The sequence below is a fragment of the Sarcophilus harrisii genome, chromosome 1 (genome assembly GCF_902635505.1).
Source record: "Sarcophilus harrisii chromosome 1, mSarHar1.11, whole genome shotgun sequence".
NCBI classification, from domain to species: Eukaryota; Metazoa; Chordata; class Mammalia; order Dasyuromorphia; family Dasyuridae; genus Sarcophilus; species Sarcophilus harrisii.
Window position 1 is genome coordinate 682,556,137 of NC_045426.1, and position 13,250 is coordinate 682,569,386.

The 13,250-nt window shown below is 35.8% G+C and overlaps 1 protein-coding gene across 1 annotated transcript in view; it reads right to left on the reverse strand.

Moving 5' to 3' along the window:
* The window catches only part of TMEM132B (transmembrane protein 132B), a 640,218-nt gene that overhangs the window by 56,419 nt on the left and 570,549 nt on the right, over positions 1-13,250 (reverse strand). The window lies entirely within an intron of this gene.

Genomic DNA, 13,250 nt, shown 5'->3' on the forward strand with positions numbered 1-13,250 from the left:
GAGCATTTATTGAGCATCTACTATGTATCAGGCATTGCGTTAAAATCTGGAGATATAAAGGAAAAGAATGAAATCTCCCTCCTCAAAAGGAGCATCCATTCTAGTACATTCTAGGGACAAGTCTATGTATATAAGTGTGTTTAGAATAAATAAATTTTCAGAATTTCCAATTTAATGTTTAATTGGGCATTTAAACTTGTGCTTAGAATAAATAGAAAGAAAATAAACACAAATAACCAAAAGGCATCTAGAGGAATTGAGAAAGCCATAATAGATTAATAAAACATAAATCTAAAAGAGCAAAAATTACAAGAGGAAAAGGGACAATTCTGCCGAGATGAGGAAAACTAGAAAGCCAAGCAATGGGATCAGTTTTGAATCTAGGCAGAAAATCAAATTGTTACAGAAACAGCCAGACAGAAAGGCAGACAGATAGACAGACAGAGACACAGAGAAAGAGAGAGAGATAGAGACAGAGAAAAATAGAGAGACAGAGACAGAAAGAAACAGAGAGACAGAGAGATTCAGTGTTGAAATACTTGTAATCCCAGATCTCTACTAAAATCCTATAATCTGATGCTTGAGCTGAGTTAAAAAAAGACTTTGGGTTGCAAAAGGCTCTGCTGGAAATTTTAAGTAAGCTAGAAAAACTCTGTAAGCATATATCTGTATGTCTTTTTTCTAATAATCCAACTAGCTGTGTCAGGAGAGATTGATCTGCTGGCTAGCCAAGGAGGCTGAGGAGGGCCAGAGAGATTTTTGAGCCAAAGTACTCTCAAAGATTGTCTCCCAAGGTGTGGGATAAAACAACAGGTCCTTGAAATCCTAAAGGAAATCAAAGCAAGAAGTGTTACAGGCTGAAAATCCAAAGCTGTCCAAGGAGGGATTAGCTTTTAAATTCATGGAAGAATGGCTGTTAAGGTAAACTTTGAGCTAAATCCCTAATATCAGGAAAACCAACCATTTCTTCCCTATAGCTCCCAATCACTCTGATCACTGCTGAATATCCACACCTAGATAGGCCCGATGGCCATAGATGTTGTCCCTTCTTAATTTTGGGGCTTGGATGACAGCTGGAATATCCTTCTTTCAGAAAGCATCTAACTCAGCCACGTAGGTTCTATATATAAAGCCTGATAAGGCCGGAATTCAAACTCAGTCCAGTGCTTTCCCCCTCTCTCCCAAGCCAACTCCCATAGAAAGGGCTGCAGTAGACACAAAATAAAAAGAAAAAAGATGATTATTGTTGCTGCTGCTGCTATTGTATTTGTTCCTAATTATATCATTCCAATTATGAAAATGATAAAATTGTTAACCTAATAATTGGTGAGATGTCTTATGAAATTTTTATTGTTACAATATTATGACATTTCAGTAGCATTTTAAGGTTTGTAAAATACTTTTTGTTATGGAAGAAATATCTCCTTATTGATTCACATATTGGGTAACTATTGCCAAATATATATATATATATATATATATATATATATATATATATACACACACACACAAATATATATATGTGTGTTATATATATGTATAATTTACCACAATGTAGAAATTATAAAGGTAAAAATCTAGATTTTATCATTATGTATAGCATAGGTTCAGACCTCAGAGAAAACCTGAACCATCATCGGGATGCTAATAAGGTTTCTTAAAGGAAAAATTACATCAGAATGACAGGGAAATAATTCTTTTATATGTTGCAATCTTGCACATTCTTCTTAGGCCATAAAAGTTAAAGACAGATCCATAATCCCATCCTTTCTTAAATGTCATAAAAGGTGAACGAATTTAACTAAAATCATAATCTCATACATCCCTTAAGGAAATAAATGTCAAACAAACTCTAAGGATAAACTAAGTCATATTACAGATGGAAGTACATTTAAAGGATTCACAAATAGACTGACGGAGGAATATGACTTACATGTTGCCACGAAGTCAGGGACAGTTGCGAGTCTTCTGTTGGCTTCTTATCTAAAGAATGTTTTATGATCTAAGTAAATTTTTACATCTCATAGGACAACTTTTGGTCAGATGAGGTTAATGTTGACCAAAATTTGTAGGAAGAATAAAAGGAAATTTTAAAATCCCATAATGCTTTGCATACTTTATCTCATTTGAGCCTCATAATAATATGGAAGATGGCTATAATAAGCATTATTATTTCCTTAACATTTGTTCATTATCTTTCTGAAGAGTACTCAGATATCAAGAAAGAAAGAAAAATATCTATTTATCTATATGTGTTTATATGTTTTGTATAGATATATAACCAATCCTGGTCTCTCTCCTTTCAGTCCCACATCACCCTTTGAGGCAGCTAGGTGGTATGGTAGGAAGGAAAACCAGAATTCAAATCTAGTTTCAGACTCTATCTCTATGACCCTAGGCAAGTCAATTTTCTTCTGTATACTTCAGTTTCCTCAACTATAAAACTGGGATAATAATAGCACCTACCTCTCAGGATAGTTGTTAGGATTAAATGAGATGATATTGTAAAGCCCTTAGCACAGTGCCTAATACAAATTGGAGTTTAAGAAAGGGGAAGAGAATAAGATTTATTAATTAGAAAGTTTACATATAATTATACAATATAGACACTGATGTATTTTGTCAATAATCTTATATTGAAATAATAAGATCATATATTGATCAGCTTGATTTATTACTAATCATTAATTAATATATTTGATTTTATTAAATTTAATAAATGTTCAGTCTCTTCTCTTTCTTCACAAAGCATCTTTCACCTGTTTTCTCTAGATATACAATATATGCACACCTCCCCTGATAAAACATTCCTCTGAGGACAAAAACAGTTTTATTTTAAGATCTTTATCTCCAGCTCAAGCACAATGCTGAGCACACAATAGGTGCTTTAAAATGCTTTTGAAACTTGTATTGACTTTACCTAACCATAAACAATATATACTACTTCAATTAGTTTATTTGTCTAGAAAGCATTATAGGTTTGCATTTGTATAGTTCCTGCCTCTGTTTTGGCAGATGTACATTCAGGTATCTAATTCTAAGTATTTTAAATGGTTGAAAATGATATTGAATAATATTCCTAACACATAGTGTGGTTTCTATATTTCACTTTTGATTAAATCTATTTTAATTTAAAAATATAAAAATGCTCTTGAATTTATTAATTGATAGTTATCACTTTGTGGATGAAAAACAAATTAAAACTGAGGCTTACAGGTAGCTTGACTTGCCCAGATTCACAGACTTTGAAAATTTTAGACATTTCATTCAAACAATCTCCAGAATCCAGCCTTCTCACCACCAGCCCATATTTCCTGTCTTCCTTGTAAAGAGCTACAGAATAATTTCAGTTAATGAGACAGAAATTTTCAATAGAACCCAGGCCAATGGTATCATCAGGTACTGCCTTTGTGCTTTTTTTTTTTTTAATCAATTAAGTCCTAGCACCTAAACAAAGGGCAGCAGTTCATGTCAAGTACATGCAACAAGACTCTCAGAAACATGCTACCCTGATGAATGGGCTCTAAATGTTCCCATCAAGAAGCTTCCTTGACTGTTGATTGTTTTTTTAAGCACAACACAAGTTGTCAGGGCTGGAGTCTCAAGAAACTGCTTCACTTTTCCTGTGTTAGTCAGGAAGTCAGAGGACCCAAGTCAGAGGAAGAAACAGCAGCTGCAACCCTGCTCCTATGCCGCACCATGCCCGCTCTCCCTCCCCAGGCCCTCCCTGGGCTGAATAGAACAAATGTGCAAGAAGCATTTCTCTAATTATTAGAAACAGGGTAATTTTTCAAATGATTATATCTTCTATTTCTTCTGAAAACTGCCTGTTCAAAACCTTCTAGCACTTATCAGCTAGATCAAAATAGTACATCACTGTTTTGCTTGTGAAAGCTGGGATCCAGTCCTAAGAGCTTGGTATGGAGAGTATCAAGTTGAATATACATCGATTTAATTTTTGTACTTTATTGCTAAACTTCCAGGGATTAAGAAAAGCACCACCAACACTTGTTAGCTTATGAAAAAAGCCAAGCATTTTACTTTCATCAAAAGCTGCCCCAGAAGGGATTAGGACTTGTTTATCTGGTAAAGCCCCCAAGCATATGGTGCCAGGCAGCTTCTCACATAAGTCCTAGGCAAGAACATTGAACCTGTTCAATGGAAAGAGCGTTCATTGGGTGCCATGGGCATCAAGCCTGCTGAGACAAGCTGGGGGGGAGGGGAACTTGGCACAGAAATTAATCAAATAAAAGGGGAGCAGCTTGGCAAGAGAAGCAGAGGCTTCTGATAGAATAAGAGTTCTGAAGAGTTAAAGAGTTTTCAAATTTCTTGAGGAACTGATGAGCAAATCATAATTTTAGAGCTAGAAGAAGCTCACAGGACAACCCCTTCCTTTTCCAAATGAAAAAACTGAGACCCACTGACATTAAGATTGTAGGATTCTAGGACAACAGGTGAATGGGCTTCCAGAAACCATCAATCCCTTCATTTAACAGATTAAGAAACAGACTCAGAGAGGTTAGGAAAAACCATGCTCAGAGGAGCATGGAAAAACAGCTGGAAAGTACCTCAGAAACCGATTCCTCCATTTTATAGATGAGGAAATTGAGGCAATCCCAGGGTTTATACAGATAATAAATGTCAGAGGCCAGAATTGAACTCAGGAAGATGAGTCTTCCTAACTATGACTGGAACTCCATGCACTATGGCACCCATCCAACTGTTGCCAATCAGACAGTCTATCTAATCAGTCTTTATACAGTAGTTCCTATGTGCCATTCACTGTGCTAGACATAGGACACAGTAACAAAAAGGAATCATTTCCTGATATCAGAAAGCTTATATTCTATCAGTGACAACATGTATGTTCCTATATCCTTATGTATACACACATATATACATATACATATATATATTCCTTCTATCTATCCGTCTATCTCTATCTCTTTATGTGTATGTGAATGTTATAATGATATAAAGAAACACACACACACATACAATGATACTTCAGAAAAGAAGTGGGAGACAAAAGTACTGAGTTCAAATACTGCCTGTTATATACTGCTTTTGTGACCACAGACAGGTCAGTAAATCTCTTAGTCTTAATTTCCTCAACTGTAAAATAAATTGGTTAGACTAGATGACTTTTAGGGACCTTTGCAGTTCTAAATCTTTTTAAAATAAATTTTTGTACCTACCTTTTGTTATCATATCACCTAAATTTCCCCTTGTATCCCTCCTACAATGCTATAGACCAGCTAGAACCATTATCATCATCATTAACATGTATAGAGGATTTAAGTTTTACACAGCATTTTACAAACTATCATCTCAATGAATCATCAAAACATCCCTGGGGGGCAGGTACTATTATTATCCCCATTTTCAGATGAAGAAACTGAGGCAGGTAGAAGTTTATTTACTTGGACATGGTCATATGGCTAATAAGTGTCTGAGGCAGGATTTGAACTCAGGACATCCTAACTCAAGGTCCAAAACTCTATCCAGTGAACCATCTAGACATCAGCATGTTTCCAGATGCTACCTTGAGGAATCAGCTGACTTTTTAGAACAGAAAGAAAATCAGGCAGAACACAAGATTCTTGACCCAATCTTATCAATTGGAGTCATTTGTGGACTAGCTAGAAATCTTGCTCAGAAAAATCCCCTGTTCTGGCCAACCTGAGAAAAATCTTCCATAACTGAAATATAGCTCTAATTTGCTTTGAATAAATATGATTTAAAAAACTAGTTAACCCAAGCAAAGTAAGCAAAGAAATAAGTATTTCTTCTCTTTATAGGAGGATTTGCAATAGAAATCCTAGGATCACAGATTTTGAGATGAAAGGGACTTAAGAAGTCATTAGTCTTCATTTTCCAGATAAGGAAATTGAGGCCCAGAGAAAAGAAGTGATTTTCCTGAGGTTACATGGCAAGGACTAGGATCTGAACCCAGATCTCTTGACTCCCTGACCAGTATTTTCATGCCTTAGCAGCTCCCTCTTTGATTGGGATGGAACCTGATTTATTATTATTTATTTAGTTATTGTTGTTATTATTTTAGTGCTTTAATAAACGTCCCATCATTGTTCTGAGGATCAAATGAGATAATATTTGTAAAGCACTTAGCATGGTGTGTAGTGCACAGTAGATAATTAATAAATGCTTGTTTCCATCCTGCATAAACTGAGACCCCAAGTGACTTGCCCAGATCCAAGTTAGTAAATAACTTTCCTATGATCATATGGTGACAAAATCAATATTTTTTACCCAGATCATCTGACTTTAAATCAACTGGAAATGGAACAAAATTTTAAGCACCTACTATGTACCAGGTACTTTACTAAACATTTTACAAATCTTTCATCTGATCCTCCTAACTACCAGACAAGGTAAGTGCTATTATTACCTGCATTTTACAGATGAAGAAACTGAGGCAGACAGAGGAGATTTTGACTTGCCCACAGCCACTGAGCTAGAAAATATCTGAGGCAGATTTTGAACTCAGGCTTTCCTGATTTTAGACCCAGCGCTTTCTTGATTACATCAAAGTTTCTGTGGTTCACAAGCCCATGTAGAGTCATGTAAGTGTAGGAGCATGGAATTATGGTTCATTATCTGCAGGTGTTTGCTTTGTATTCCTATTTTACATACTATATTCCTGGGGTCACATAAAAATTTCTCAGACAAAAAGGAGTTGTGAGTTGAAAAAGTTTGAGACACTGCTAATTGCCTCTACTTTGCTATTTTCAAAAATATCATTTACATCCAACCTTTCTTCTCGGCCCGATCTCCTCTGTCTTTCAAGGACTACCCAAAGGCTACTTCTTTCATGAAATTTTCCCAGATCTCTTTCAACTAAAAGTGATTGTTTCTCCCTTTGAACGTCCAATTCAGACTTTTTTGTACTTATCTTAAGATACACGTAATAATAATAGGCAAAGTACTAGTGTTGATGACCTCATTTAGGTCACAACCACTTTGGGAGGTAGCTGATTTGATTTGCTATTTTTTTCTTTGACCAAGAGAATTCTTCAAGGAGGGAAATCTCTCTAACAATGCATAAAAGCATCTTATTTGCAACTTATAGGCCCAGATTGTTATGGGCCACTTATTGATTTAGAAAACTACAAGTTAGGGAGCAATTAGGTAGTACTGTGGATTGAACACTAGTCCTGGAGTGAAAAGTTCAAATCTAGCTTATGCCACTTACTAGCTGTGTGACCTGTGTGCAGGTCACTTAACCCTAATTGCCTCCAAATAAACAAATGAATAAATTAACATTATCTAAGTTTCATTTTACTTTTATTGATTTTGTCAAATATTTTCCTATTATATTTTAATCTGATTGGGTCCACTCAGGTCACAGACACTTGTGGTTTGATACCTCTGGTCTAGAACACTGAGAGATAAAATCTACTCGGGGTTTCAGAGCAAGAGACCATCAGAGGAAGAACTTGAACTCATAGCTTCCTGATTTCAATGTCAGCTCTAAACATAATTCTACAATGTTTTGACATAGATATTCAGGTATTATTATCATCCTCATTTTTTATAAAGAAATTAGTCCAGTGAGCTTAAAAATCTTATGCATAAATTCCACAATAAATAGCATACAGGGCAGAATTGGAATTCAGATCTCTCTTGATTCCAAATTCAAAGCCCTTTCTATTTTACCACATTGCTTCTCTATTCCCACTTACTTCATATGAATGGGACTGATTGGATGAAGTATTTCTCAGTATTGAGTCAGATGATCCCAGAACTGAGAACCTGGAGAGGTCATTTAATCTCTGGAGGGATGAACTTTAAACCCTGATAATAGGAAGTTTCAGGAAGTGATGTGACCTGTGGGAGGCAGTCAGCATCGGTGACCATTGGTCAAGGATGGTTCCGATCTTTTAGTCTATTCAATGAGAAGGCTCAAGTCTTTTGCTTTTAAACTCTGGACAAGCAGGAAGCTGGCCAGGTTCCAGGCAGACATGGTGGAGTTGGGATGGCTCCCAGGTCTAGGAGCCTCTCTCTGCAGGGATTAAATAAATGCTTTCTCTTTGTACCTGATGATGTCTCTGATTAATTAATTGGAAAGGGGGTCTTACACCTGATCTGTCCCACACACATCTGACCTTTTGAGAAAAATAATTATTTTCTTATTATCTTAATAATCAATTTTGTATATGGATCCAAAGGTCCTTTTTCCCTCTTATTCAAAGCCTAGTCTCTCAAGGACATTTCTGACATCACCCAAAGAACTGACCCTACCTACACCATCTTATCTAGGTATAATTCTTCCTCTAATCCCATCATTGTTCTACTCAGGTAAAACTCAGATGGACAATAAATCCTTTGTCTAAATTGTTTTAGATAGGAGTAGTTTGGATTGAGATGAATCTCTTTGTCTGAAATGAGATCAATGTCATTCCCATCCCCTCCCAGCTCCTCATTAGAATAAACCCACCTTTCCTTATAATAGTCATTCTCTCATCAACTTGGTAATCAATCAGAGTTGATTTCCATTTTTCAGGGATAATCCATTATTTTATGGAGAACTCAAACAGGGCAAATGCTCACAAGGTGGTCAAAAAAAAAAAAGAGATACAAGGATATTCTCAAGGTCTCTCAAGAACTTTAGAATCTTTTGTATGACCTGGGAGACACTGACATAGCATGGTATGCCCTTATATCAGAGAAGGTTGCTGTGCTCTGTGAGCAAAGTAGAAATGAATTAACTCAGAATAAACACAAGATGGGTAAAGTTAGTCCAGCACAAATGTCTACAGGGGCTACTTGTGTCTGATCTGTAACAGAGCCTTCCAAATACGTTGATATTAGTTTGATCAACCATAATCACATACACCATAACTTAATTTTTGACAAATTTTTGTTAAAAAAAATTGATAGTTTTGTCATTTTGGTCCCCTACAAGAACGAAGGACAATAACCAACCATTCATTACTGTCCAAGTTTGTCTTTGGTTTCCAGTAGAACTACCAACCTCAATTAATTGATGATTTGCTGCCCATAATTGATAAACTGATTATTAATTACCCAGAAACTGTCACTTGACTTTTCATTCATCTCATTCTTCTCTTAACCACCTGAATGAATCCCTCACTGAGCCTCCAGTTTCCTCATCTGTAAAGTTAAAGGATTGAAATAAAACAGGGATATTTTACTTGGGGCCCATGAACTTTAATTTTTAAATATTTTTGCATCTTTCAATATGATTGATTTCTTTGATAATCCTATGTATTCTATTTTAGATATTTATGAACATGATTCTGAGAAAGGCTTCATAAAATTCACCAGACTACTGAAGGGGTGCAGGACCTAAGAAAAAATGAGAAGCCCTAACTTAAATGATTGCTAAGGGCCTTTGCAGCTCTAAATCCTATTTCCTTTTATCTTGTGATTGCTTTCTTTCCTTAAGCAGACTATAAATCTTCTGGTGTCTTATACAGAGACATATCTCTGTATCTCTGTATCCCTCAGAGTGATGAGATCCAGATTCTCTAGAAGAAACAATACATTTTATGAATCAATAAGATGTCTTTGAGCAAATAAGTATTACATATTACATAAAATAATTGTTATTTTTATTTCCAAGTGTTATTAATCTAATTAGAGATTCTAGGGAAGCAGAGTAGCTAAGTGGTATAGGAGCACCTGATCGGGAGTCAGAAGATCTGAGCTGAAAATCTGGCCTCAGACACTAGCTATGTGACACTGTATGTCACTTGACTTTGTTTTCCTCAGTTTAGTCATCTGAAAAATCAGCTGAAGAAGGAAATGGCAAACCCTAGTATCTTTGCCAAGAAAACCCCAAATAGGATCATGATGAATTGGGCATGACTACAACAACTGAACAAAAAGGAAAGCAGGACGAGGCCATATTCAAGAAATGAAAGAATTCTGTTCAACAAATATATCTTGAGGACCTACTATGCACCAGGTCCTAGGAATAATCGACCACAGGTATACAATTCCTTCTAGAAGTTAATATTTCCCAAGATTGAGGGAATCTGGAATTAGATAATTTTCTAATCAGATATTCTTCTGAATCAGATATTCTCTGACCCCTCACAAGTTAGAGGTTGTTCATCTTTACTTCCCTATATCCTTTTGGACTAAATGTGTGAAAGGGAGAGGAAAAAAAAAACTATAAATACACCAATTGCCCCTTTCCTAATCAAGTGTTTGATGTTACAACATGAAAATAAAAAATTCTAGAAATGAAAGATTGAGATGGTCTGAAGACTTTGGAGAGTTGTGTTCCAGTGGTATTTTTGTTGGAGGGTTTCAATTTCACTCCATTTGTGAGAAAGTGGTTCCTTCTCTTTTCACTCCAATCAGATGATCAGCAGAATTTGGGAGCTGATCTTGCTTGCCTTTCCTTTGTCTTTACTGAAATCTTACTAGGAAGTGGATTTGTGACAGCCATCTTAAAAAACACTCACTACAGAACTATAGATTCATCATCATTATTGGCATTGTCACCATAAACAGTGATCATTTACATAGTGCTTTAAACTTTACAAAGCACTTTACAAATATTGTCTCATTTGATCCTCACAATAACTCTGGGAGGTATATGCTATTATTCTTCCTTTTTTACAGATGAGTAAACTGAGGCAGATTAAGTGACTTGAGTAAGGTCACACAGCAAGTAAAGATCTATTACTGAATATGGACTTGGGTCTTCCTACTCCAAGCCCTACATTCTGTGTACTATGACGCCCCCTAGTAACCCATAGAATCTACTAGGGATGAATCATTATGTTCTTCAAAGGAAGATCATATACTCAGAAGCAATAAATTGACATCAATAACAGCCAATATGGACCAGTGGAAAGAAGATCTAACCCAACATTAAAAAACAAACAAAACATAGATTTATTTGGCAGTTACTATACACTAGAAACTCAAGATAAAAAATATAATAGGAAAAAACAATCTCCTTCAAGGAAATTGCCTTCTTCTGGGAGGGTAGAGCATATGAACAGAGAAGCATAGCCATGATCATTTGAGAGAGAGAGTATACCAACAAGGAAAATCAGGAAAGATTTCATGTAGGGAGAAGCACCTGAGCTATATCTTTAAAGGAAGCCAGAGGTTTCAAGAGGGTAAACAAAGAGGATTTTAGGCATAGGGGCAAGTTTATGGAAAGGTAAGATATAGAGATCCAAGTTCAGAGTATAGAAAGTAAAACCACTTTTGGAGGAGGAGGGAGGTGAAGCAAAGTTACATATCTGTACATATCTTTCCTTGAAGGAGATTGTTTTTTCCTATTGTATTTTTTATCTGTTACATATCTGAAAAAGTACCCCGCAGATGGGGAAATGTTAGCAATAGTAATTGAGAAAAGAATTTTGAACAACTGAATGAAAGGAAGGCCTTATTTATCAAACATATAGGAAGCCGAGTCAAATTTATAAAAGAAATGATGAGCAGGATGCTCTCAGAAAAACCTGGAAAATACTCCATGAGCTCATACAAAGTGAGATGTACTGTGTACAAAGTAATGTAATGTTGTGGGATGATCATCTGTGAATGATTTTAAAATTCTCAGCAATACATTGATCCACCACTCTGAAGGATGAAAAATGCCGTCCAAACTCAGAGAAAGAACTGATTATGTCTGAATACTAATTATTGAAACATCCTTTTTTCCCTTTATTTTTTCTATTTATGTTTTCTTTCATAACATGACTTATGGAGATGTGCTTGATATGTGCTTTCTTAATGGGAAGGGGGCATGAAGAAAAGAATCTGGAGACTCTGAGTTTTAAAAACAAATGTAAAAATTATTTCACATGTAACTGGGGGGGGGGAAATATTAAATTAAAGAAACCAAAATAAAATAAAAGGTTGAGATAGGCAAAAAAATATCCAGTTCAGGTTCCCATGCTACACAATATCTTTTCTCATCTTTCTAATTATATATACCCTATGGAAATTACTTTGTATATATTTATTTATGTACTCCTTTTCTTCTCCAAGGAAAATGTAAACTCCTAGAGGGCAGGAAATGTTTTTGTCTTTATATTCCCAGGAATTATTACATCATAAGCACTTAATAACTGTTTGTGAAATTGAACCACATTGAACCTGAAGCATATATATTATTATTATTATTTTCATCTAGCCCCTGGAAAAGTCTAGAAATGGACAGATACATCATGATCAAAGTGTGCCAGGTTTGTGAAACCTGACTTTGCGCTTTCCTGTAACACCGATTTATTTTCTGACCAGATAAACCTTGGGACAAAAGAAATACCCTAAGAGCAAATGCACTCAGGAGAAATGACGAAACTCGATAAATATCTTTCATCATCAAATATACACTGCTTATCGGTTGTCAGATGAAGAGCCTGAAGCTACATGTTCTGGGGCACAGAGGCTTCATAGCCACTTCATTGATCATGACATCATATTTATATGCTGGATATATATGCGAGGGAAGAGGAAGAAGGAAAGAAGAAAGAGGGAAGGTAATTTGTCATAGTCAGCTTCATATCCTGAGGCTCTTCTCTGAAAATGTCAGTTCTTCCAACACCATCTATTCTATGTCTCGTGTTCCTTTCCTCCTCATCTTCCTCTGAGCTTCTGGATTTGGGGTGTCTTGTTCAGGGATGGTGAGGTTCTCAGTGACAATGACAACACTATCTTCTTTACAAATTTGTACGATGCACTGACCTCAAATTCTTCACAGAGGGGATGTTCTGGTTGCCACCGATGGCCCTTTTTCTCTTTCCCACTCTTTGCTGTCGACATAATTCAGAGCCTGTGACATTTTAACTCTTGTTCTCTCTGGTTTAATTTCCTGTTTCATCCCCAAAGGTTCCTATTTACTTTTGTCAGTATCATCCTTTGAGCACAGGAAATGTGTGGTTTTATTTACTCTCTCTCTCTCTCCCCACATCGATGAGATCACAGACCCATTGAAGTATTGAAGGGTGCCTCTTTCTAAAATCCTTTTACTACTATCGATGTTTTCTCTTTTCTCACTTTTTTTTGGCTATAGTTCATTTCTCCCTCTACTTCCCATCTTCCAAATACTGGCACAATTTTATCTTCAACTATAGTAATTTATTTTCAAAAGTCTTTAATCTGAGATCCATAAACTATTTTTAATAGCTTCATAACTGCACTTCCACTGTGCTTCCTTATATTTTTATTTTGTGAATTTCTAAGCATTATTCTGAGAAGCAATTTGCCATCACCAGATAAGACACACCAGTAAAAACCCT